At 45.5% G+C, this 5,897-nt stretch overlaps 1 protein-coding gene across 6 annotated transcripts in view; it reads right to left on the reverse strand.

Annotated features, from left to right (window-relative positions):
* The window catches only part of PTPRT (protein tyrosine phosphatase receptor type T), a 1,130,568-nt gene that overhangs the window by 883,259 nt on the left and 241,412 nt on the right, over nucleotides 1-5,897 (reverse strand). The window lies entirely within an intron of this gene.

Genomic DNA, 5,897 nt, shown 5'->3' on the forward strand with positions numbered 1-5,897 from the left:
CTCCAGCCCAGCCTGAATCTTTCACTTTCCTACAACCCCTTCTTCCTCCATGAGGGATCTGAAGCCATCTGCTTCACCATACACCATCCAATTAATCTCGTTCAACATATAGTTCACCTCAACAAACCTTCCTGAGGCCGGGCACAGTGGCTCGCACCAGTAATCTCAGCACTTTGGGAGGCCAAGACAGGAGGATCATTCCAGCCTGGGAGTTCAAGACCAGCCTGGGCAACATAGCAACACCCTGTCTCTACAAAAACACTGAAAAACAATTAGCCTGGTACAGTGACGCATGCCTGTAGTCCCAGCTACTTAGGAGGCTGAGGCAGGAGGATCACTTGAGCTCAAGGTTACAGGGAGCCATGATGGCACCACTGCACTCCAAGCTGGGTGACAGAGCGAGACACTGTATCAAAAAATAAAAATAAATAAATAAATAAATAAATAAACCTCATTGAAATTTAGCCCCCACTGCCCAGAAAAGCTCTGCATTTTTCCACCTCCAGAAACACCTTCCACATTCCTGGGTCCACTATCTTGCCACTGAATCATGAAGACTTCTGAGAAACACACAAGGGAGAGCAGAGAAAACATCACAGTTTAGGATTTTAGAGCCGGGGGGTGGAAAGTGCTTCTGCTCGAATTTCTGTCTTCCTAGGCAGACAAGCAAAGGAAATGCTGGCTTCCACACGGACAGGAATACAAGAACCTGTAAACTGCTCTTCCTATCCCACTCAGGAAGCTCTCCAAACCGCTCTTCTTCCCAATAGCAGTGACATTCCTGGAACAAAAATCCAATCACACCAGTGCCTGCACTGGCCTCCCTTTAATCCTGGAATAAAATCCAAATTCCTTGAGATGGCCCACCAGGCCTACCTGAAGAGCATCTCAATTCTATTCCTCCAACCTTACCTGCAGCTACTTTCCACTTGCTGTTGTTCCCTGGCCTCACTGGTCTTCCTACAGTTCCCTGAACAAGCCACACATTCTCCCAGCCCAGAGCCTTTGCACGTGCTATGTCCTCCACCTGGAAACCTCCCCACTTTTCACATGACCAAGAGAAGGAGGTGCCTTCTCTTCCACCAGGTCTCAGTTTACATATCATCTCCCCGGAGAATCTGTCCCAACTACCATATATAAAGTCCACAGTTGAAGACTATCTGCATTAAGCACTTGGTTGGTTTTAGTCCCAGCATTTATTGTAATTTGCAAATACGTGTCTGTGATATCCTACCTCCCAGTGGTATATATGCTTCATGAAGGCAAAGAATATTGTTCATCTGAGTCGCTGTTTATTCCCTGTGCCTGGTACATAGTAAGAGCTCAATAAACTCACTGTATGAATGAATAAACCCACTCCACATTTTTATGGATAAAATGAATATTCACCAGTGTCATTTGTGGCCAGACATTATAAAACGTTGTGTCTGTGTGTGCATATATATATATATATGTGTGTGTGTGTGTGTTACATAGTATTTATATATAGTATATATTATAAAATATGTAATATTTATATAAAATATGTGATATTTATATATATACTTTATATATTATGTAAAGATAATATATATCTTTACATTTATTATAATGTAACTCTAAAGATACATATGTATGTATGTATGTATGTATGTATGTATGTATGTATGTATGTATTTATCTACATTGATCTAGGCCTCACCGGTTCCATTTTGCAGATGAGGAAACTGGAGTGTGAGAGGTTAAATAAATTGCCCAAAGGCACACAGCTAATAAATGACAGCTGTTTGACTTGTACCACCACCAATCACAGCTCTGGATAGTTTATCTCTGTTCTGGGACTAAAGGCAAGTGTCCATGCTCTCCCTGCAGTGGAACACAAAGAGGGTATGGTGAGTACAACTGGGCTCATTTTCTTCCCCTGCATCTGTGGAGCCCAGTTGGGTGTCAGGCCCAGGAAGAGGCTCGCCAGCCGCCACACCCCTGTAATGGCCACTGGCAGGAATGCTTCCTCTCCCCTGTTCTACTTTATATCCTGCAGGAATCCGGCCACTGAGGAGGATTTAACCGTGTCTGCCAGGGCGTCTGCTATTTCTCCTGGGACTAATCTGCCATGAAGCAGATGTAAAGCTTCATTTATCACTTCCAATGAAACATGGAAGAGACAAAACCCCAGCGGATGCTCCCTGCTTCCAGTGTCCAAGAGGGCAGGGCTTGCCCCATCAGGGCCTCCAAGGTGCCTGCTTCTCTGAGGGAGGGCCCCTCCTCCCATGTCACAGGGCCGCTGCCCCTTGTGCTGGACCCAGGGCTCTGTGGTCTGGATCAGGCCAGCTGAGATGCTCTGACCACTGGGGTCTTTCACTCTTAATGAGGTAAAATTCCCATAACATAAAACAACTATTTTAAAGTGTACAATTCAGTGGCATTTAGTACATTCACAATGTTGTGCAATCACACATCTATCTAGTTGCAAGACCCTTTCATCACCCCCAGAGAAGACCCCCGACCCATTAAGCAGTCACTCCATTTCCCCTTCCTCAGTCCTTGGTAACCAATAATCTGCCTTCTGTCTGTATGGATCTGTCTTTTTTGGACATTTCCAGAATCATATCATATACATGGAATCACACAATACGCAACCTTCTGTGTCGGGCTTCCTTCACTTAGAATAATGTTCTAGAGGTTCATCCACAATATAGCTGGGATCACTATGTCCTTGCAACTTTGGGCCCCTGGCCAGTTAGAGATGTCGAGTCAGAGAGCAGCACAGAGTACAGAGCTGATAGCCAGCCTTTTCTCAACCTCCTCAGACCCACTAAGAAATGGGGGCATCGGAATCATTGCACCTGGAAATTTTCTCCTGCAACAGGTGGGCAATCCCTGGGGGGAACTTGCCCCCAAACAATGAATCACCCTGAGGAGTGCCACAGCAGATGGCAGGGCCTGAATGTGGACCAGACGCGTTCAGGACACCAGAGTCCAGCCCTGGCCAGTCCTGGGAGGTCAATACTCACAAAGAGAAAGGAAAACCTTAATATTTACATACCTGGGCACTTTTGCTACAGAAAACCAAACACAGAAATCCCAAGAACTAACCAACCCCAAAAGTTTAAATTGTGCTGTATTTTAAGTACAACAGATTGTGCTCTGACCTCACTGTGGCATCAGCAAAAGATGTTACATACATGACAGAGGGTCAGAATGTTATCAGTTCCTTAGACAGGGGCCCTGAGTTGTCACTATAAATACAACCATTAGATTCTCTGGCAAAAAAATTCAGTCTCAGCACAAAACACCCATTACCTCCTAGTGGGAGTATCAGCAACATGTACCATATATACTGGTATAATTCTTGCCCTAAATCTTCCCTTCTTTCTTCACTCAATGTCATGGCAACTTCCATCCAACACAAAAACAGCAGGATTTACAACGGGGTTTCTCAACTTCAATCACCGCACTGTTGACATTTTGAGCAAGGTATTTGCCCTGGGGTTGTCCAGTGAATTTTAGAATTTTTAGCAGCATCCCTGCCCTCTACCCACTAGATGCCAGGATCACCCCTCCCACAGTTCTGACAGCCAAAAATGTCTCCAGACAGTGTGCTAAATGTCATCTGAGGGTACAACATCAAGAACCAGCCACTTCGATTCAGGTCAAAGACAGCAGCTACAGGGAGATTTCTGACTGAGGTTGCATGAGAAGTTCAGGTATGAGATTTTGAGCCGTGCTTCCAAAATTAGGTGAATTACAATCAACTCTGAATTTTCCAGGGGTCAATTATTCACATTTCCCCAACCCCTGCGCCCGTACTACCCGCATTCCGCCCAATTCCCAGCCACTCGCAAGCAGCTGCCATGATGGGAGAGAAAAAGAAATTTGGAATCAAGAATGCAGGCTTACAGGAAAGTTGGATTATTTCGTTGTTTAGACTAGAGAGACTTATGCTTGTTAAAATGCACCCTCCTTGCATCTTGCAAAGTTTCAATGCTGCCCAACCTTCCCCCAGCCCCTGGCAGCAGAGTCACTGAAGAAAAGGGAAGGGGTCCCCTTCCTCTCATCTCTGGATGGCAGGAATTCTCTCCTGTTCTCCATAGAGCAGGGAAATTCTAATGCTTCCCCTCACCCTCCAGAGGCCAATCTCCTTCAGGCAAATAGACAAGGAGAGAGGTCTTCTCTGGGGGACCAGACCAAACAATATCGCAATGTTTGAGGGCACAGAAGAACAACATATACACAATAAGAGAGAAAGCCTCACTTTCATATTACAGTAAACAAACTTTAAAAATCCCCTCAATGTCTCTTTCACTCCAGCCCTTGCTCCTTTTCTTTCCTCCCCTGCACACCAAACTTCTTGCAAGAATTGTGCTCATTCACTTTGCCCACCCTCATACCTTTCCCTCACTCTCCAATCCAGTGCATGAGGCCACACCACCCCAGGACTCCCAGAAATTGTCTTGCCAAGGTCACTGATGAGTGTCTCTACCTTGTCACTGAATCTAATGACCACTCCTTCATCCTTATCTAGGATGTAAAGTCCATGAGAACAGGGAATTATGTCTGTCTTGTCCACTTTTGTATCCCTAGTACTAGAACAGTGCCTGGCACACAGTAGGTGCTCAATATATGTATTTGTTGAATGAATGAATGAGTGAATCCCACTTGACTTCTGCAAGGTATTTCCAATGCTGACCACTCTCTCCCTCTTTGTATCCTTCCCTTGGTTTCTAGAAAGTGACATGCCAATGGTTTTCCTCCTACCTCCCTGAGGACTCCATCCATCTCAGCCTCTTTATGGTGTCTGCTTCCATGGCTGATCCATGAGATGCTCTTCAAGGCCCTGCACTTCAAGGCCCTGCACCAGGACACTTTCTCTTCTCACTCAACAACAGTCTTTTCCCAGACTATCTCATGGCCTCAGTTACTACCCAGGGAGGGCAGTACTGTTTGAGCTGCCCTATATCTTATCATCATTTGTATCTAGGAACACCTAGTTCATCCTCTAGAGAACTACCCCTTCGCACTCCAGCCTGCCCCAGGTATGGGCACATATCTCAGGGTTGGCTTCTCAGAGCCTCACCTGCCCCTGGCCTGAGTGAACAGCTCAGGGATGGTCATGTGGCCCAATACAAGCCAATGCAAGTGTGGCCCAGGATTTGAATGGTTGGTGATGAAACTTCTCTCTTTTCCAGTGAGCTCAGAGAAATGGGGATTTGGCCATCTTGCTTCCCTAAGTAAAGAGTGCATCCAGGAGTTCAGTCAGCTCACAAAAAAAAATGCAAAGTGAAGAGATAAGAGAGAGAGAGTGAAAGATCTGAAACTGATGACCTCATGTGAGTCCTTAAATTCAGTGATGCTTGAAGGACCCCACCCTAGGAGTTTCCAAGTAAATGACCCAATAAATTTACTTTTTGCTTATGCCATTTTGGGTTGTAGTCTATCATGGATAACCAACAGCCCCAGCTAGAGCAATGGCTGCCACATCTGTATCACCAGGCCTGATTCAACTCTGAGCATCAGACCCACGTATCCAATTGTCCATGGACATTTTTATGACCTCTGCCAAATGGACAGGCTGCTGGGAACACATTCCATGAACCCAAATCTGGCTTGATTAGTACACAACCAATCCCCCATGTTGTCCTCGTCCCACTGTTAGATATCTTGCCAACTACAACCCTATTACAAATGTTGACTTCCTCTCCACTATGATTTCATCCCATTGCTAAAAACAGAAACTTGGGATGCTTCAATGGGGAAACTTATCTCCAAGATGTCTGCCATCAATTCTTTGCCTCCCTGGACATGCATGTCATTCTCAGCTAAGAGCTGAGCTAGGGCCTATTCCTTCTCTCCCTTTGCATCTGCTCTGGCCTTAGTTATTTTCTTCTCCAATAGAATGCAGTAGTAGTGATGTTCTG

Source organism: Pongo abelii, chromosome 21, assembly GCF_028885655.2.
Source record: "Pongo abelii isolate AG06213 chromosome 21, NHGRI_mPonAbe1-v2.0_pri, whole genome shotgun sequence".
Classification (NCBI taxonomy): Eukaryota; Metazoa; Chordata; class Mammalia; order Primates; family Hominidae; genus Pongo; species Pongo abelii.